Source organism: Canis lupus, chromosome 15, assembly GCF_048164855.1.
Source record: "Canis lupus baileyi chromosome 15, mCanLup2.hap1, whole genome shotgun sequence".
NCBI lineage: Eukaryota > Metazoa > Chordata > Mammalia > Carnivora > Canidae > Canis > Canis lupus.
Genome location: NC_132852.1, coordinates 40,512,561 through 40,534,005, shown reverse-complemented (window position 1 = coordinate 40,534,005; position 21,445 = coordinate 40,512,561). Strand labels below are relative to the sequence as shown.

The 21,445-nt window shown below is 54.9% G+C and overlaps 1 long non-coding RNA gene across 1 annotated transcript; it reads right to left on the bottom strand.

Annotated features, from left to right (window-relative positions):
• Positions 1–5,986: 5,986 nt before the first annotated feature.
• LOC140604950 (uncharacterized) lies at positions 5,987–20,919 on the bottom strand. The gene is made up of 2 exons (XR_012007751.1): positions 17,075–20,919; positions 5,987–9,939 (listed from the first exon to the last, which is right to left on the bottom strand). It is a non-coding gene; the product is annotated as an uncharacterized lncRNA (long non-coding RNA).
• Positions 20,920–21,445: the final 526 nt, after the last annotated feature.

Below are 21,445 nucleotides of genomic sequence, written 5' to 3'. Positions count from 1 at the left end.
CCTCCACTTTGGGGCAGTCGGGCAGTGTCAGTCGTGTTGTCCCTCCTGTCCCGAGATCCTGGACAGTTTCAGCCGTGGTATCCCCTCCTCTCTGGGGACACCAGTCAGTGTTGACTTGCGCTGTCCCCATCTCTCTGGGGACACTGGTCAGTGTCAGCCATGCTGTCCCCTCATCTCCCGGGACACCGAGAGTGTTAGCTGCACCATCCCCTCCACTTCGGGGACACCAGACAGTATCGTCTGCACTGTCACCTCCTTTCACGGGACACTAGGTAGTGTCAGCTGCGCAGACCCCTCCTATCCTGATATCATGGGCAGTGACGGCCACGTCATCCCCTCCTCTCCTGGGATACCTGGCAGTTTTGACTGTGCTGTCCCCTCTTCTTCCGGGACACCAGGCGGTGTCGGCCATGCTGTCCCCTCCTCTTCCAGGACCCTGGGGAATGTCAGCTGAGCTGTCCCCTCCTTTCCCGGGATGCAGGGCAGTGTCGGCCATGCTGTCCCCTCCTCTCCTGGGACCCTGAACAGTGTAGACTGGGCTGTCTCCTCCTCTCCTGGGACACCAGGCAATGCTGGCTGTGCTTTTCCTTCCTCACAGGTGACACCATTCAATATTGCCCGCACTGTCCCCTCTTCTCAGGGGACACCAGTCAGTGTCACCTGCACTATCTCCTCCTATCCGGAGATACTGCTCAGTGTCCGTCATGCTGTCCCCTCCTTTCCAGGAGCACCAGATAGTGCTGGCCGTGTGCCCACCCCACCCCCCGACTTCAGACACTGGTTTGTGTTGTCCGCGCTGTCACCTCTTGTCATGGGACACAGGGTTGTGTCAGTCACGCTGTCCCCTCCTGTCCTGGGATACAGGGTAGTGTCGGCCGCACTGTCCCCTCCACTTTGAGGACACCGGGCAGTGTTGTCCGCGTTGTCACCTCCAGTTATGGGAAACTGGGTAGTGTGGTCTTTGCTGTCCCCTCCACTTCTGGGACACTGGACAGTGTTGTCCACACTGTATGCTCCTCTTTGGTGACACCAATCTGTGTCTGCCATGCTGTTCCCTCCTCTCCAGCAAAACTGGTCAGTCTTGTCCGTGTGGTCCCCTCCTCTCCCGGGACACCAGACAGTGTCAGCTGTGCTGTCCCCTCCTCTCTGGGGACACCGGTCAGTGTCGGCTGTGCTGTCCCCTTCTCTCCTGGTACACCAGACAGAGTCAGCCATGCTCTCTGCCACTCTCCGTGAACACCAGGCATTGTTGGCTCTGCTGTCCCCTCCTTTCCTGAGACCATGGTGAGTGTTGGTCACACTGTCCCCTCCTCTCCTGGGACCCCGGGCAGTGTCAGTCGTGCTGTCCCCATATCTACTGGGAACTCGGCAGCTGGCGGGGCTGTGCCCTCCTCTCCAGGGACCCTGGTTAATGTCAGCCACGCTGTCCCCTCCTCTCTGGGGACACCGGTCAGTGTTGGCTGTGCTGTCCCCTCCTCTCCTGGGACACTGGACACTGTGTCGGTCATGTTTTCCTCTCCTCTCTGGTTATACCGGTCAGTGTTGGCCACGCTCTCCCTTCCTCTCCCAAGACACTGACAGTATCGGCCCTTCAGTCCCCTCTTCTCTGGGGTATCAGACAATGTTGGTTGCGCTGTCCCTTCCTCTACCAGGATAGTGGCCAGTGTCAGCTGCGCTTTTCCCTCCTCACAGGGGATACAGGTCAGTGTCTGCCATGGTGTCCCCTCCTCCGCCGAGACCCTGGAGAGTATTGGCCACTCAGTCCCCTCTTCTCTGGGGACATCTGACAATGTCGGTCATGCTGTCTCCTCCTCTGCCAGGACACTGGACAGTGTCGTCTGTGCTGTCCCCTTCACTTTGGGGACACCGGACAGTGTTGTCCACACTTTACCACCAATTATGGGACACTGGGTAGTGTGGTTTGTGCTGTCCTCTCCACTTTGGGGACTTTGGGTAGGGTCGTCTGTGCTGTCCCCTCCTCTCCCAGGACCCTGGGCAGTGTTAGCCGTGCTGTCCCCTCCTCTCCAGCGACACTGGACAGTGTCAGCCGCGTGGTCCCTTCCATTTTGGCGACACCGGGCAGTGTTGTCCAAGCTATCACCTCCTGTCGTGGGACACAGGGTAGTGTCAGCCACACTGTCCCCTCCTCTCCTGATATACCAGGCAGTGTCACCACGCTGTCACCTCCTGGCACGGAACACAGAACAGTGTCAGCTGTGGTGTCCCCTCCTCTACCGGGATCCCAGGCAGTCGGCCTCGCTGTCAACTCCTCTCCCAAACACCAGGCCATGTCGGCTGACCTATAACCTCCTCTCCCAGACACTGGGTACTGTTGGCCGCACTGTCCACTAGTCTCCCAGGACAATGGACAGTGTCAACCATGCTGTCCCCTCCTCTCCTGGGACCCCGGACAGTGTCAGCCATACTGTCCACACCGCTCCTGGGATGCCAGGTAGTGTCGGCTGCGCTGTCCACACCTCTCCCAGGACCCCAGGCAGTGTTGGCTGATCTCTCCCCCCCTCACCCATTGACCCTGGACAATGAAAATTGTGCCCATTTTCCCGGGATGGATGTCAGTGTCAGCCACACTGTCCCCTCCTCTCCCAGGACACCAAGGAGTTTTGTCCGTGCTGTCCCATCCTCTCCAGGGATGCAGGGCAGTGTCGGCCGCTCTGTCCCCTCCAATCCTGGGACCCTAGGCAGTGTCCGCCGTGCTCTCCCCTGCTCTCCTGTGAACACGGGCAGTGTGGGTCATGCTGTTCACTCCTCCGCCAGGACCACGGAGACAGTTGGTCATGCTGTCCCCTCCTCTCCAGGGACACCGGACAGTGTCGCCCGCACTGTCCCTTCTTCTCCAGAGATACCGGTCAGTGTTGGGCGTGTTGTCCCATCCTCTCCCAGGACACCAGACAGTGTCACCCGCATGGCCCCTACACTTAGGGACCCTGGGCCCTGTCATCTGCACCCCATCACCTCCTGTCATAGGACACAGCGTAGTGTCAGCCATGCTGTCCCTTCCTGCTCCAGGATACAGGGCAGTGTCAGCTGCGCTGTTCCCTCCTCTCCCAGGATCCCATGCAGTGTTGGTCACTGTGTCCCCTCCTCTCCAGTGACAATGGTCAGTGTCTGCCATGCTGTTTCCTCCTCACCTGGGACACCAGTCAGTATTGTCTGCATGGTCCCCTCCTCTCCTGAAACACTGGACAGTATTGGCAGTGCAGTCCCTTCTTCTCCGGGGACATCAGTCAAGGTCAGCTGCACTGTCCCCTCCTCTCCCAGGACACCGGACAGTGTTGGCTGTGCAGTCCCCTCCACTTCGAGGACACTGGGTAGTGTCGTCCACGCTGTCACATCTAGTTATCAGACACTGGATGGTGGTCTTTGCTGTCCCCTCCACTTTGGGCAAAATGGGCAGTGTTGTCCAAGCTGTCATCTCTTGTCACAGGACACCAGGAAGTGTCAGCCATGCCCTGCCACCTCTCCAGGGACGCTGGTCCGTTTTGACTGTTCTATCCCTTCCTCTCCAGGGACACCAGTCAGTGTCGGCCATGCTGTCCCCTCCTTTTCGGGGCACCAGTCAGTGTAGGCTGTTCTGTCCTCTCCACTTCGGGGACACCAGGCATTGTCATCTGCACTCTAACTTCCTGTCACCGGACACTTGGTAATGTCAGCTGCGCAGTCTTCACCTCTCCCGGGATACCTGTTAGTGTTGGCCACGCTGTCCCATCCTCTATGGGGACACCGGTCAATATCTGCCGTGCTGTTCCCTCCTCTCCCAGGACATGGGAAAGCGTTGGCAGTGCTGTCCCATCCTCTCCAGGGACACCGGTCAGGATCTGCCATGTTTTGCCCTCCTCTTCGAGGACGCCAGTCAGTATCACCACACTGTCCCCTCCTCTCCTGAGACACTGGACAGTGTTGGCCACATTGTCCCATCCTCTCCGAGGACACCGGACAGTATCTGCCACGCTGTCCCCACCTCTCCCAGGACCCCGGACAGTGTCAGATGTGTGGTCCTCTCCTCTCCCAAGAAAATGAGTGTTGGCCACGCTGTCCCCTCATCACCCTGGACCCCATCAGTGTTGGCTACATTGTCTCCTCCTCTCCCGGGACACCAGTCAGTGTTGGCCGTGCTGTCACCTCCAGTCACAGGACACTGGGTCATGAAAGCCATGCAGCTCCTTCCTCTCCTGGGACCCCAGACAGTATCAGCTGCACTATCCCTGCCTCTTGGGACACCAGACAGTGTCAGCGCACTGTCCCTTCCTCTTCGGGGCCATTGGGCAGTGTTATCTGTGCTGTCACCTCCTGTCATGGGATATTGGGTAGTGTCAGCCGTGCTGTTCCCTCCTCTCCCAGGATAGTGGGCAGTGGCATCCACTCTCTTCCCTCCTATCCCAGGATACTGGGCAGTGTCGGCCACGTTTCCACTCCTCCCCCAGGACACCAGTCAGTGTCTGCCGTGCTGTCCCTCTTCTCCTGGGATACTGGACAGTGTCACCCACGTTGTCACCTCCTGTCATGGGACACTGGGTAGTGTCAGCCCCGCAGTCCACTCCTCTCCTGGGATATCAGGCCATGTCAGCCATGCAGTCCCCTCCTCTCCGGGGAAATGGGTCAGTGTTGGCCACGATGTCCTATTCTCTCCCGGGACACTAGACTGTCTCGGCTATGCTTTCCTCGCCACTTCGGAGACACTGCGCAGTATCATCTACGCTGTAACCTCCTGTCACCAGACACTGGTAGTGTCAGCTGTGGAGTCCCCTCCTCTCCTGGGACACATGGCAGTGTCAGCTGCGCAGTCCAGTCCTCTCCTGGGACCCCAGCTAGATTGGATGCACAGTCCCCTTCTCTCCTGGGACCCTGGGCAGTGTCAGCCATGCTGCCCCCTTCTCTGCCAGGACACCAGACAGTGTCGGCCGTGCTGTCCCTTCCTCTACCAAGACACTAGACAGTGTCACCTGCATGGCCCCTACACTTCGGGATTCTGGACCATGTCATCTATGCTATCACCTCCAGTCTCAGGACATGGTTTAGTGTCAGGCACACTGTCCCCTCCTGTCCTGGGATACAGGGCAGTGTCGGCCGTGCTGTCCCCTCCTCTCCCAGGACCCTGGGTAATGTCGGCCACTCTGTCCACTCCTCTCTGGTGACAACGGTCAGTATCTGCCATGCTGTTTCCTCCTCGCCAGGGACACCGGTCAGGCTTGTCCACGTGGTCCCTTCCTCTCCTGGGACACTGGACTGTGTTGGCTGCAAAGTTCCCTCTTCTCTGGGGACATTGGTCAATGTCGGCCGTGCTGTGCCCTCCTATCCCAGGATACTGAACAGTGTCAGCTGTGTAGTCCCCTCCACTTTGGCACTGGGCAGTGTTGTCCATGCTGACATGTCCAGTTACAGGACACTAGGTGGTAGTATTTGCTCTCCCCTCCACTTCGGGGAAAACAGGCAGTGTCGTTGAGCTGTCATCTGTCACGGGCCACTGAGCAGTGTTGGCTGTGCTGTCCCCTCTTCTCTCCAGACTCTGGACAGTGTAGTCCATGCTGTCCCTTCTCTCCCGGGACCCTGGGCAGTCTTGGCCGCACTGTCCCCTCCTTGCTGGGGACACCTGTCAGATTTTGTTTTGTTTTGTTTTTTGTTTTTGCTTTTAAGAAATGTATTTATTTTATTTTTTTAATAATAAATTTATTTTTATTGGTGTTTAATTTGCCAACATACAGAAATGTGTTTATTTTAAAGATAAGATCACATCATTCCAAAAAATTATATTTATGTCACACATATGACAAACATGTAAAAAAATGCATTTTGTTGGATTTTTTTTCCTTCTGAAATTTCTTTTTAATTTCTTTTTATTGGAGTTCAATTTGCCAACATATAGCATAACACGCAGTGCTCATCCCATCAAGTGGCCCCCTCAGTGCCTGTCACCCAGTCACCCCCACCCCCCACCCACCTCCCTTTCCACCACCCCTTGTTCATTTCCCAGAGTTAGGTGTCTCTCATGTTCTGTCTCCCTTTCTGATATTTCCTACTCATTTCCTCTCCTTTCTCCTTTATTCCCTTTCACTTTTTTTTATATTCCCCAAATGAATGAGACCATATAATGTTTGTCCTTCTCCAATTGACTTACTTCACTCAGCATAATACCCTCCAGTTCCATCCACGTCGAAGCAAATGGTGGGTATTTGTCATTTCTAATGGCTGAGGAATATTCCATTGTATACATAGACCACATCTTCTTTATCCATCATCTTTCGATGGACACCGAGGCTCCTTCCACAGTTTGGCTATTGTGGACATGGCTGCTAGGAACATCGGGGTGCAGGTGTCCCAGGGTTTCACTGCATCTGTATCTTTGGGGTAAATCCCCAACAGTGCAATTGCTGGGTCGTAGGGCAGGTCTATTTTTAACTCTTTGAGGAACCTCCACACAGTTTTCCAGAGTGGCTGCACCAGTTCACATTCCCACCAACAGTGCAAGAGGGTTCCCTTTTCTCCACATCCTCTCCAACATTTGTGGTTTCCTGCCTTGTTCGTTTTCCCCATTCTCACTGGTGTGAGGTGGTATCTCATTGTGGTTTTGATTTGTATTTCCCTGATGGCAAGTGATGCAGAGCATTTTCTCATGTGCGTGTTGGCCACATCTATGTCTTCCTCTGTGAGATTTCTGTTCATGTCTTTTGCCCATTTCATGATTGGATTGTTTGTTTCTTTGCTGTTGAGTTTCATAAGTTCTTTATAGATCTTGGAAACTAGCCCTTTATCTGATACGTCATTTGCAAATACCTTCTCCCATTCTGTAGGTTGTCTTTTAGTTTTGTTGACTGTATCCTTTGCTGTGCAAAAGCTTCTTATCTTGATGAAGTCCCAATAGTTCATTTTTGCTTTTGTTTCTTTTGCCTTCGTGGATGTATCTTGCAAGAAGTTACTATGGCCGAGTTCAAAAAGGGTGTTGCCTGTGTTCTCCTCTAGGATTTGGATGGAATCTTGTCTCACATTTAGATCTTTCATCCATTTTGAGTTTATCTTTGTGTATGGTGCAAGAGAGTGGTCTAGTTTCATTCTTCTGCATGTGGATGCCCAATGTTCCCAGCACCATTTATTGAAGAGACTGTCTTTTGTCCAGTGGAGTCTTTCCTGTGCTGTCAACTGGTCAGTTTTGACTGCTCTGTCCCTTCCTCATCAGGGACAATGGTTGGGGATGGCCTCACTGTCTCCTCCTCTCCAGGGACACTGGTTAGTGTTGGTCGTGCTGTCCCCTTCTCTCTGGAGACACTGGTAAATATCGGCCACGCTGTGGCACCTTTCCGGAGACACTGGCCCATGTCAGCCGAGTTGTCCACTTATCTCCTGGGACAATAAGAGTGTCGGCCACGTTGTCCCCTCCACTTTGGGGACATCGGGCAGTGTCATCAATGCTGTCACTTCCTGTCACAGGACACTGGATAGTGTCAGCCATGCTGTTCCCTCCTCTCCTGGGACACCCAGCAGTTTCTGCTGTGCTGTCCCTTCCTCTCCCAGGACACAGGGCAGTGTCTGCCACGTTGTTCCCTCCTTGCTGGGGACATTGGTCAGTGTCTGCTGTGGTGTCCCCTCCTCTCTCGAGACACTGGACAGTGTTGCCTGCGCTGTCCCCTTCTCTCCGGGGATACTGGTCAGTGTCAGTTTCGCTGTCACCTCCTCTCCCAGGACACCAGATGGTGTCCCCTGCATGGCCCCTACACTTTGGGACTCTGGGCTGTGTTGTCCATACTGTCAACTCCTGTCTCAGGACACAGTTTAGTGTCAGGCACACTGTCCCCTCCTGTCCTGGGATTCAGGGCAGTGTTGGCCATGCTGTCCCCTCCTTTCCCGGGACCCCAGGTAGTGTCAGCCACTCTGTCCACTCCTCTCCGGCAACAACGTCTGCCACACTGTTCCCTCCTCGCCGGGTACACCGGTCAGTCTCATCCACTAGGTCCTCTCCTCTCCCAGGACACTAGACAGTGTTGGCTGTGCTGTTCCCTTGTCACAGGGGATACCGGCATCCCCTCCTCTCCTGAAACACTGGACAGTATTGGCTGTGCAGTCCCCTCTTCTCCAAGGACATCGGTCAATGTCAGCTGTGCTGTCCCCTCCTCTCCCAGGACATGGAACAGTGTCGGCCATGCAGTCCCCTCCATTTCGGGGACACTGGGCAGTGTCATCCATGCTGACACGTCCAGTTACAGGACATGGGGTGGTGGTCTTTGCTCTCCCCTCCACTTTGGGGAAAATGGGCAGTTTTGTTGAGTTGTCATCTCCTGTCACAGGCCACTGGGCAGTGTTGGCTGTGCTGTCCCCTCCTCTCCCCAGACCTCGGCCAGTGTAGTTCCCTCCTCTCCAGGGACCCCAAGCAGTCTCAGTCACACTGTCCCCTCCTCGCCGGGGACACCGGTCAGTTTTAACCATTCTGTCCCTCACCGGGGACAACAATGGCTTTGGCCGCACTGTCTCCTCCTCTCCAGGGACACTGCAGTGTCAGCCATGCTGTCTCCTCCACTTCAGGGACATTGGGCAGTGTCAGCTGCGCTGTCCCCTCCTCTCCCAGGACATCGAGCAGTGTCAGCCACGCTGTCTTCTCCTTTAGTGGGACCCAGGGCAGTGTAGGCCACCCTGTCCCCTCCTCATCTGGGACAACTAGCAGTGTCAGCCACGCTATCCCTTCCTCTCCAAGGACACTGGACAGTGTTGGCTGCACAGTCCCCACCTCTCTGGGGACATGGTCAGTGTTGGTCATGCTGTCCCTTCCTTTCCTGAGACACCAGGCAGTGTCAGCCGCGCTGTTTCCTCCTCACAGGGGACACCAGTCAGTGTTGGCTGCACTGTCCCATCCTCTCTGGGTACACCAGTATCACTCATGCTATCCTCCCCTCTCCGGGGATACCAATCACTGTCAGTCACACTGTCCCCTCCTCTCCATGACGTAAGGCAATGTCTGCTGTGTTGTCCACTCCAGTCCCGGAACAGTGGTCACTGTCAGCCGTGCTGTCCCCTCCATTTAAAGGACACCAGTCAGTGTTACCCACACTGTCCCCTCCTGCCCCGGACACTTGTGTAGTGTCAGCCGCACTGTCCCTCCTCTCCGGGACACAGGGCAGTGTCCACCGTGCTGTCCCCTCCACTTCCGGGACCCCAGACAGTGTTGGTCATGCTGTCCCTTTCTCTCACGAACTTGGGCAGTGTTGGCCATGCTGTTTCCTCCTCTCCTGGGATCCCGGACAGTGCTGCCCACACTGTCTCTTCCTCTTCTGGGACCCTGGGCAGTGTTGGCCATGTTGTCCCCTCTTCGCCTGGGACCCTGGACAGTGTCACCTGCGCTGTCCCCTCCCCTCCTGGGACCCAGGGCAGTGTCGGCCACACTGTCCCCTGCTCTCCTGTAACACCAGATAGTGTCGGCCCCGCTGTCCCTTACTCTCCCAGGATCCCGAACAGTTTCATCCGCACTGTCCCCTTCCTTCCTGGGACCCCAGGCAGTTTTGGGTCTGGTCCCCTCACCAACCAGGACCCCAGGCAGTGTCGTACGCGCTCTCCTCTCCTCTCCCTGGACACTGGCAGTGTCAGGCATGCTGTCCCCTATTCTCCAGGACACCAGTTAGTGTTGGCCACGCTATCTCTTCCTCTCTGGGGACACCAGTCTGTGTCGGCCGTGCTGTCCCCTTCTCTCTGGGGACACTGGTCAGTGGCAGCCATGATGTCCCCTCCTCTACCGGAACACCAGACATTGTCAGCCGCATTGTCCCTCCACCTGCTGGACATCAGGCAGTGTCTTCCGCGCTGTCACCTCCTGTCACAGGACCCTGGGCAGTGTCGTGTGCACTGTCACCTCCTGTCATAGGACATTGGGTAGTGGTGGCCATGCCCTCTCCTCCTCTTCCGGGATCCCTAGATGTGTCAGCTGCGTGGTCCTCTCTTACCCTGGGACAACAGAGAATGTCAGTCGTGCTCTCCACTCCACTTCTGGGTAAATGGGTAGTGTTACCCATGTTGTCACCTCCTGTCATAGGACAGTGTCAGTTGAGCTGTCCCTTCCTCTATCAGGACTCTGAGTTGTGTTGGCCATGTTGTTCACTCCTCTCCGGGGACATAGGTCAGTGTCCTTCATGCTGTCACCTCCTATCATGGGACACTGGGAAGTGTCATCTGTGCTTTTCCCACTGCTTGGTTACACAAGGCAATGTGGGGCATGCTGTTATCTCCTGTCACAGGACACTGGGTAGTGTCAGGCACGCTGTCCCCTCCTCTCCCGAGACCCCGGGCATATCGGGTGCAATGTTCCTTCCATTCCTGGAACCCCTGGAGTGTTGGCCATGCTGCTCCCTCCTCTCCCAGGACCCTGGGCAGTGTCGGCCACACTCTTGCCTACTCTCTCAAAACCCTGGACAGTGTTTGCTGCGCTGTCCCCTCCTTTCCGGGGATATCAGTCAGTGGTGGCCGCACTTGTCCCCTTATCTCCCAGGACACCAGACTTTGTTGGCCGCGCTGTCCCCTCCACTTTGTGGACACCAGGCAGTGTCTTCCACACTGTCACCTTCTGTCATGGGACACTGGGCAGCGTCAGCCGTGCTATCCACTCCTCTCCTAGGACTCTGGGCAGTGTCAGATTCATAGTCTCCTCCTCTCTCAGGACCCTGGGCAGTGTTGGCCATGCTGTCCTCTCCTCTAACAGTACAAAGGGCAGTGTAGACTGTGCTGTCCTCTCTTCTCCCAGGATAATGGGCAGTGTCTTTTCTGCGGTCCCTTCCTCTCCCAGGACCCTGGGCAGGACCTCCATGCTCCCCACACTCCTAACAGGACAATGGGCAGTATTGGCTGAGATATCCCACCCTCTCCCAGAACAGTGGGCAGTGTCACCCACGCTGTCCCCTACTTTCCCAGGACACTGGACATTGTTGGTTGTGCTGTTCCCTCCTCTTTCAGGACACTGTGCAGTGTCAGTTGCAATGCCCACCTCTATCAGGACACTTGGAAGTTTGGCTGCGCTGTCTCCTCATATGTCGTGACCACAGGCAGTGTTGGCCCCGCTGTCCCCTCCTCTCCTGAGATGCCAGGCAGTGTGGGCCCCACTGTCCCCTCCTCTTCCAAGACACTGTGCAGTGTCAGTTGTGTTGTGCCCTCTGTACCAGAACACTGGGCAATGTCAGCTGTGCTATCCCCTCCTCTCTCAGGACCTGAGAAACAAGCATTCCTTGCAGGCATCTTCTAAATAGCCTCTAACATAAGGAAGTTAGAAGCTATGTTCACAGTAGTTGGGGAGACCCAAGGGATGGACACTTAGCATGACATTCAGAAAGAAGTATTCCTTGATCATAACCTTAAACTGGCATATAACCTATTAGAGTTAGAAGCTAGCTCCACTATAGGTGAGCAGGTGAAATCGGAAGTCCCTGTACTGAACTCTGAGACACAAGCATTCTGTGCTTGCAGCTTGCCACCAGCCACTCACCAACGGAGGGTACAAGCTAGCTCCACAGGAGTGGAGGGCCCATGGAAATGCTATTTAGGGAACTGTGAGCAACCAGAATCCCTGGAGAGCATCTGTGAACTACCATCTCACCTACTGGCTTAGACCTAGATCAAAAGCACGTGAGGAAGGTTGAGGGAAATGCAGCCTACTGCACTCTGAGAAACAAGCGTTCCTTGCAGGCAGCATCTGACACACCTCTAACATAAGGGAGTTAGAAGCTATATCCACAGTTGGTGTGGAGGCCGAAGGGACAGGACCTGTTCTTTACTCTCAGAAAGAAGAATTGAACACCGCTCACATCTAGGATCTCACCTATGGGACTTAGAAGCTAGTGCTGCTCTAGGTGTGGAGGTGCAGTGGAAAGGCACTGTACTGAACTCTGAGACACAAGCATTCTGGGCCTGCAGTTTGCCACGAGCTTCTCAGCCACGGGAGGTACAAGCTAGCTTCACGGGAGTGGAGGGCCCATGGAAATGCTGTGTAGTGAACTGTGAGCAGCTACCGTTCCTGGAGAGCAGCTATGCACTCTCCTCTTGCCTATTAGATTTAGAACATAGGTCAAAAGCATATTGTGAGGCTCAAGGGAAATGCGTCCTACTGTGTCCTGAGAAATAAGTGTTCCATGCATGCAGCTTCTGACAAGCCTGTAACATAAAGGAGTTAAGAACTCTGTCCACAGTAGGTGTGGAGGCACAAGGGACAGGCTCTGTACTCACCTCTCAGAAAGCAACATTCCTTGAATGCAGCTTTCAACTAGCCTCTCCCCTATGGGAGTTAGAAGGCAGCTCCAGTATGGAAAGGTGCTGCACTGAACTCTGAGACAGAAGCATTCAGGGCCTGCAGCTTGTCAGTAGCCTCTTATCCAGAGAAGTACAAGCCAGCTCCACAGGAGTGGAGGGCCCATGGAAATATTATGCAGCGAATGCTGAATGCTCTCTAGCATTCCTGGAGAGTAGCTTTGCTCTACATTCTCACCTACCGGCCTTAGAAATTAGAACAAAAGCACCAGTGGACACTCATAGAAAATGCGGCATTCTGCACGTTGAGAAACAAGCATTATCTGTAAGCAGCCTCTGACAAGCATCTAACATAAAGACACGTTATTTCCACAGCAGTTGTGGAGTACTGAGGGACAGGCCCTCTGCTCAACTCTTCGAAAGAAGGAAACCTTCAATGTAGCTTACAACTAGCCCCTCAACTATGAGAGATAGAAGCTAACTCCACTCTAGGTGAGGAGGTGCCATCGAAAGGCGCTGTACTGAACTCTGAGACACAAGCATTCTGAACCCGTAGGTTGCCGCCAGCCGCTCCTGACAGGAGTACAAGCCCCTGCACGGGAGTGGAGGGCCCATGGAAATGCTGTGCAGTGACCTGTGAGCAACCAGCGTTCCTGGAGAGCAGCTTTGAACTACCCTCTCACCCACCAGCCGGAGAACCAACATCAAAAGCACCTCAGGGGCAGCCCCGGTGGCGCGGCAGTTTAGCGCTGCCTGCAGCCCAGGGCGTGATCCTGGAGACCGGGGATCGAGTCCCACATCGGGCTCTCTGCGTGGAGCCTGCTTCTCCCTCTGCCTGTGTCTCTGCCTCTCTCTCTCTGTGTCTCTCTCATGAATAAATAAATAAAATCTTAAAAAACAAAAAAAAAAACAAAAAAACAAAAGCACCTCAGGTGGCTCGTGGTAAATGTGGCCTACTTCATTCTGAGAAATAAGTGCTCCCTGTAGGCAGCTTCTGTCAAGCCTCTAACATAAGGGATTTAGAAGCTTTGTCCACAGTAGGTCTGGAGGACCAAAGGACAGGTTCTCTGCTCAACTCTCAGGAAAAAAGCATTCTTTGACCGCAACTTTCAACTAGCCTCTCATCTATGGGAATTAGAACCTAACTCCTCTCTAGGTCAGGAGGTGCCATGGAAAGGCACTGTACTGAGGTCTGAGATGCAAGTATTCAGGGCCTGCAGCTTGTCACTAGTCTCTCATCCACAGGAGGTACAAGCTAGCTGCACAGGAGTGAAGAGCACATGGAAATACTATGTAGTGAACTGTGAGCAACCAGCGTTCCTGGAGAGCAGCCTTGCTCTATACTCACACCTACCAGCCTTAGAACCTAGAAGAAAGCCCCAGTGGACACTCGCAGAAAATGTGTCCTATTGCACACTGAGGAACATGCGTTCCTTGCAAGTAGCCTATGACAAGCCTCTAATATGAGGTAGTTAGAAGAGATGTCCAGAGTAGTTGTGGAGCACCAAGGGACAGGTCCTCTGCTCAACTCTTACAATGAAGAGAACCTTCAACGTAGGTTACAACTATCCTCTCACTTATGGGAGTTAGAAGCTAACTGCACTCTAGTTGAGGAGGTGCCATAGAAAGGCGCTGTACTGACGAGACACAAGCATTCAGGCCTTCCACACTGTCCCCTCCACTTAGGGGACAACGGGCAGCATTGTCCATGCTGTCACCTCCTGTCATACAACACTGGGTAGTATCAGCTGCGCGGTCCTCTCCTCTCCCAGGTCCCCAGGCAGCGTTGGCTGCACAGTCTCTCCTCTCCTGGGACATCTGGGAGTCTCAGCTGCGCTGTCACCTCCTCTCTGGGGACACCAGGCAGAGTCAGCCGCGCCGTCTGCTCCTCTCCTAGGACCCTGGGAGTGTTGGCTGCGCAGTCCCCTCCCCTTCTCTTGGGACATCAGTGTCAGCTACACTGTCCCTCCTTTCCCAGGACCCCAGGGTGTGTCAGTCACATGTCCCCTCCTCTCCTGGGACATAGGCACTGTTGGCCGTGCTCTCCCCTCCCCCCGGAGCCCCAGGAAGTGTCGACCATGCTGTCTCCTCCTCTCCCAGGACCCTGGGCCATGTCAGCTGTGCTGTTCCCTCCTCTCCCAGGACTACAGGCAGAGTCGGCTGTGCTGTCCCCTCCTCTCCTGGGACACGAGACACTGTTGGCCGCATTCGCCTCCTCAATTTGCAAACACGGGGAATTGTTGTCCACGCTGTCGCCTCCTATCACAGGACACTGGGTAATGTCAGCTGCACAGTCACCTCCACCCCCTGTATATTGGACAGTGTCAGCTGCACTGTCCCTTCCTCTCCTGGGATGCCCAGCAGTGTTGGCAATGCTGTCTACTCCTCTCTTGGGACCCCAGGAAGTATCCCCTGCGCTGTCCCCTCTTCTCCCGAGTTATCAGTCAGTGTCATTCATGCTGTCACCTCCTGTCATGGGTAACTGAGCTGTGTTGTCCACGATGTCCTCTCCACTTTGGGGACACCTTGCAGTGTCGTCCACACTGTCACCTCCTTCACGGGACACTGGATAGTATTAACCTCACTCTCCCTCCTTTCCTGGGACCCCGGTCAGTGTTGGCCACGATGTCCCCTCTCCCAGGACCCCAGACAGTGTCAGCCGCACTGTCCCCTCCACTGCTGGGACCCTGGGTGTGTCGGCCACACTCTTCTCTCCTCTTCCAGGACCCCGGGCAGTGTTGGTCCCGCTGTCTCTTCCTCTCCTGGGACCCCAGGCAGAGTTGGCCGTGCTTTCCTCTCCTCTCCTCTAACAGGACAATGGGCAGTGTACACCGTGCTGTGCCCTCCTCTCCCAGGACACTGCACAGTGTTGGCTGTGCTGTACCCTCTCTACCAGAATATCCCCTCCTCACTCAGCACCTGAGAAACAAGCTTTCCATGCAGGCAGCTCCTGACTAGCCTCTAACAAAAGGAAGTTAGAAGCTATGTCCACAGTATGTGTGGATGCCCAAGGGACAGGCCCTTTGCTCAACACTCAGAAAGAAGCGCTCCTTGAATGTAACTTTAAACTAGTATCTAACCCATCGTAGTTAGAAGGTAGCTCCACTCTAGGTGAGGAGATGAAATGGAAAGGCTCTGTACAGAACTCTGAGACACAAGCATTCAGGGCCTGCAGCTTGACTCTAGCCACTCACCCATGGTAGGTACAAGCCAGCTGCACAGGAGTGGAGGGCCCATGGAAATGCTCTGTAGTGAATTGTGAGCAACCAGCATTCCTGGAGAGCAGCTTTGACTACCATCTTATCTCTGGGCCTTAGAACCTAGATCAAAAGCACGTGTGGAGGCTCACGGGAAATGCAGCCTACTGCACTCAGAGAAACTAGAGTTCCTTGCAGGCAGCTTCTGACAAGCCTCTAACATAAGGGATTTAGCAGTTATGTCCACAGTTGGTGTGGAGGCCGAAGGGACAGGCCCTTTTCTCAACTCTCAGAAAGAAGCATTCCTTGAATGCAGTTTTCAACTAGCCGTTCACCTACGCTAGTTAGTAGCTAGCTATATTCTAGGTGAGGCGTTGCCATGGAAAGAAAAGCATTGTGCTGAACACGGAGACACAAGCATTCTCCTCAGCAGCTTGCCAGTAGCCTCTCACACATGGGATGTAGAAGGTAGCTCCACAGGAGTGGAGGGTCCATGGAAATGCTATGTAGTGAATTGTGAGCAACCAGCCTTCTAGGAGACAGGTTTTCCACTACCCCCTCACCTACTGTCCTAACCCTAACCCAGCACCTAGCACCTAACCCTAACCCCTAATTCTAACCCCTAACCCTAACCCCTAATCATAACTTTACCCTAATCTCTAACCCTAAGCCCAAACCTGAACCCTAACCTTATCCCGAACCCAAAGCCAACCCTAACCCTAATCCAAACCCAAACCCTATCTCCTAACCTGAACCTGAACCCTAACTCCTAAACCTAACTTGAACCCAAAACTGAACCTTAACCCTAACCCTAACCTGAACCCTAATCTTAACCTGAACACGAACCTTAACCTAACCTGAACCCTAACCCGAACCCGAACTCGAACCCCAACCCGAATCTAAACACTAACCCTAATCCGAACCTTAACCCAAATCCGAAACTTAACCCAAATCCGACTCTTCTTGAACCCCGAACCCGAACCTGAAACCTAACTTGAACCCTAACCCTAACCCTAACATGAACCCTAAACTGAACTCTAACCCAAACCCTAACCCCTAACCCGAACCTGAATCCTAAACCTGAACCCAACACTAACCCTAACCCAAACCCAATCCTAACCTGAACCCGAATGCTAACCCTAACCCTAACCTGAAACCTTACCAGAACCCTAACTGGTCCCTGGAACCTGAACCCTACCCAGAACCTGAACACAAACACTAACCCGAATCTGAACCCTAACCTGAACCCGAACACAAACCTGAACCTTAACCCCTAACATCTAACCAGAACACGAACCCGAGCCCTAACTTTAACCAAACCTGAACCCTAACCCAAACCCAAACCCTAACTTGAACTGAACCTAAACCCTAACCCAAACCCGGACACTAACTCTACCCAAACCCAAACCCTAACCAGTACTCAAACCTGAACCCTAACCCTATCCCAAACCTGAGCCCAAACCCTAATCCTATACCAAACCTGAAGCCAAACCCAAACCCCCAACCCCTAAACCTAACACTAACCACTAACTCTGAACCCCTAACCCCTAACAATAACCCCTAACCCCTAACCCCTAACCCTAACCCAAACTGCTAACCCCTAACCCTAACCCTAAGCATAACCCTACCATTAATTCTAACTGTTCACTTACCTGTGTTTTTGAGTAGTCCCTGCCGAAGTCGCTGTGTATCCGACCAATGGCTCTAGAATCCTCCAGCAGGTCCTGAGAAAGTCACACTTCTGTTCTTGTGGACATGGCCCTGTACCCTCCCCTGCGGGTCCTAAAAGGCCAATTTCTATAGGCATGTCGGGGCCTCCATCAGGCCCCATACTCACCACAGCCAGTCCTGAGGACACCAGGCTCCTGTCAGTGTGTATGGGGCCCCATGTCTTCCTGAACCATAAACAATGGGTCCTGAGGACAACTGGGGCTACAGTCACTGTGGACACCGCCTCACATCTCCCAAAGCCTCACAGCAGGTCCTGAGGAGGCCGGGGGCTCCTGTCAGCTGGGATACGGCCCCACGTCCTCCCAAACACTCATAGCGGTTCCTGAGGAGGCCAGGGGCTCCTGTCAGTAGGTATGCACCTCACATCTTCCTGAAGACTCACCGTGGGTCAGCCCAGGGCTCCAGTCAGCATGGATGGGGCCTGACATCCTCTTGAGGCCTCAGCTTGGGTCTTGATGAGGCCAGGGGCTTCTGTCAGCATGGATGCAGCCCCACATGTCCCGAAGACTTCACAGCAGGTCCTGAGGAGGACGGACGGGGGTCCTGTCAGTGTGGACGTGGCCCCAAATATTCCTGAAGCCTCACTGTGGGTCCTGAGGAGGCCCCGGGCTCCTGCCAATGTGGACAGGGCCCACATCCTCCTGAAGCCTCACCTTGGGTCCTGAGAAGGCCAGGGGCTCCTTTCAGGGTGGAGGCAGCCCCACATTTTTCTGAAACCTCACTGTTGTTCTTGAGGATGCTGGGAGCTCCTGTCAGGATGAACACATCCCATGTGCTCCCCAAGCCTCACTGGGGGTCATGAAGAAGCTGGGGGCTCCTGCCTGCATAGACCCGAACCCATGTCTTCTTGAAGCCTAACTGCAGGTCCTGAGGAGCCCAGAGGCTCCTGTCAGTATGGACGTGGCCCCACAACTTCCTGAAGCTTTACAGTGGATGCTGAGAAGGCTGGGGGCTCCTGTCAGTATAGACGCAGCCCCACATCTTCCTGAAGTCTCACCACAGGTCTTGAGGAGGCTGGAGGCTTCTGTCAGTTGCACATGGCCCAAATCTTCCTGAAGCCTCACCGCAGGTCCTGAAGAGGCTGGGGCTCCTGTCAGTTGGACCAGGCCCCACATGTCGCAAAGCCTTCATAGCGAGTCCTGAAGAAGCTGGGGGTCCAGTCAATGTGGATGTAGCCCCACATCTCCTGAAGCCTCACCTTTGGGTCCAGAGGAGGATGGGGGTCCTTTCAGCATGGACACAGCCCCATGTCCTCCTGAAGCCTCACCTTGGGTTCTGAGGCAGCTGAGGGCTATGGTCAGCATGGACACAACCCCACATCTTCCTGAAGCCTCACAGAAGGGAAGGTTCCTTCATCAGGTTGAGGAGGCCAGGGGCTCCTCTCAGCATGAACGCGGCCCCACCTCTTCCTGAAGCCTCACCGCAGGTTGAGGAGGCCAGGAGATCCTGTCAGCATGCATGCAGCTTCATATCTTACTGAAGCTTCACAGTGGGTGGGTCCTGATGATGCCAGGGGCTCCTGTCAGCATGGATACAGCCCCACGTCCTACTTGAGCCTCACCATAGGTCCTGAAGAGGCTGGTGTTCCTGTCAGCAAGGACTCAGACCCACATCCTCCTGAAGCCTCATCTTAGGTCCTGAGGAGGCCAGGAGCTCCTGTAACTGTGGAAACAGCCCCACATCCTCCCCAAGACTGACTGCTGGTCCTGTGGAGGCTGGGGGCTCCTGTCAGTGTGGACTCGGCTCCACGTCCTCCTGAAGCCTCACCATGGGTCTTGAGGAAGACAGGGGCTGTTGTCAGCATGCACGTGGCACCACATCTTCCTGAAGACTCACCACAGGTTGTGAGCAGTCTGGATGCTCCTGTTAGTGTAGACATGGCCCTACAACTTCCTGAAGCCTCACCATGGGTTGAGAAGGCCAGGGGCTTCTGTCAGTATGGATGCAGCCCCATATCTTCTTGAAGCCTCACCTTTGGTCCTGAGGAGGCTGTGGGCTCCTGTCAGTGTGGACGCAGCCCCACATGTCCTGAAGACTATACTGCAGGTCCTGAGGAGGACAGGGTCCTGTCATTGTCGATGTGGCCCCACATTTTCCTCAAGTGTCACAGGGGTCCTGAGGAGGCTGGGGGGGTCCTTTCAGCATAGACATGGCCCCATGTCCTCTCAAAGCCTCGCCACAAGACCTGAGGGGGCTGGGGACTCCTGTCAGCATGGACATGGCCCCAAATCTTCCCAAAGCCTTCACAACAGGTCCTGAGAAGGCCAGGGGCTCTTTTCGGCATGGACGCAGCCCCACATCTTCCTGAACCCTCACAGCCGGTCCTGAGGAGGCCGGGGGCTCCTGTCAGCATGGACGGGGCCCCACATGTCCCGATGCCTTAACAGCGGGTCCTGAGGATGCCAGACTCCTGTCTGCGTGGTCGTGGCTCCATGTCTCCCTGAATTGTCAACAGTGGGTCCTGAGGACGCCAGTCTTCTGTCAGTATGGAGGCAGCTCCATGTCCTCTCAAACCTTCACTGTGTGTCCTGAGGAGACTGGGAACCCTGCCAGTGTGGACGGGGCCCCATGTATTCCCGAAGACTCACCTTGGGGCCTGATGAGGGTGGGGGTCCTATTTGTGTTGACACAGCCCCACATCCTCTCAAACCTTCACCATGGGTCCTGGGTAGGCCGAGGGCTCCTGTCAGTGTGGACACGACCCCATGTTCTCACCAAGCCTAACCATGGGTCCTGAGGAGGCTGGGGCTCTGACAGCATGGACACAAACCCACATCTTCCTGAAGCCTCACCACCTGTCCTGAGGATGCCAGGGGCTCCAGTCAACATGGACACGGCCCCAAATCTTCCTGAAGTCTTCTCAGCGGGTCCTGAGGAGGCCGGGGGCTCCTTTCAGCATGTATGCGGCCCCACATCTGAAGCCTCACCGCGGTTTGAGGAGGCAGAGGGTTCCTGTCAGCATGGACACAGCCCCACATCTTTCCAAAGCCTCACTGCATATCCAGAAGTGGCTGAAGGCTCCAGTCTGTGTGTACGTGGCTTCACATCTTCCTGAAACCTCAGTGCATGTCCTGAGGTGACCAGGGGCTCCTATCAGCATGGACGCAGCCCCACATCTTCCTGATAACTCACCGTGTCCTGAGGAGGCTGGGGGCCCCTGTCCACATGGACATGGCCCCAAATCTTCCCAAAGCCTTCACAGTGGGTCCTGAGGAGGCCGGGGTCTCCTTTCAGAATGGACGTGACCCCACATCTTCCTGAAGCCTCATCGTGGGTTTAGGATGCTGGGGGCTCCTGTCAGCGTGGATGCAGCCTCACATCTTCTCAATGCCTCGCTGTGGCTCCTGAGGAGGCCGGAGGCTCCTGTCAGTGTGGATGCAGCCCCACATCTTCTGAAACCTCACAGCAGGTCCTGAGGCCAGGGGCTCCTTTTAGCGTGGACGGGGCCCCACATGTTCCCAAGCCTTCACAGTGGGTCCTGAGGATGCCATGCTCCTGTCTGCATGGTCGCGGCCCCACGTCTCCACAAATCATTGACAGTGGGTCCTGAGGACATCAATCTGTCAGTGTGGACGTGGCCCCACATCCTCCTGAAGCATCACCACTGGTCCTGAGGAGGCTGGCAGCTCCTGCCAGTGTGGACATGGCCCCACGTCTTTCTGAAGCCTCACCTTGGGTCCTGAGGGGGCCTTGAACCCCTGTCAGCTTGGATGTGGCCCCAAGTCCTCCCCAACCCTCCCCAATCCTCCTCAGCACGACCAGGCTCCCATACTGCAGGCTTGCAGGTGGAAAAGGCCAACTGCGCATGCCTGCCCAGTTGGGTCCAGGCCTGGGCTTGGGCACCCCCTGCTGGATGTTCAGGCACTGTAGGAGGCTGTGCTGGAGGCCATGCCCTCACTCCCTTGAAGACACCTGCCTCCTTCCAGGCTCCAGCTGAGTCCTATACGCTAACCTCACTGAAATGGAGCATAACATTCCAGCTTCTCCAGAAATACTTAAGGAACAATGAATTGAAACCCATAGGATATGAAACGAAATGTGGACAAAACTTTTACAACTTCCACCAAAATTCACTCAACCCTCTTACACTTTGGGTGGGAACACAAGCTGGTGCAGCCACTCTGGAAAACAGTATGGAGGTTCCTCAAGAAGTTACAAATAGAGCTACCCTACGACCCAGCCATTGCACTGCTGGTAATTTACTCCAAAGATACAGTTGTTGTGAAATGCCAAGACACCTGCACCCCAATGTTCACAGCAGCAGTGTCCACAATAGCCATACTGTGGGAGGA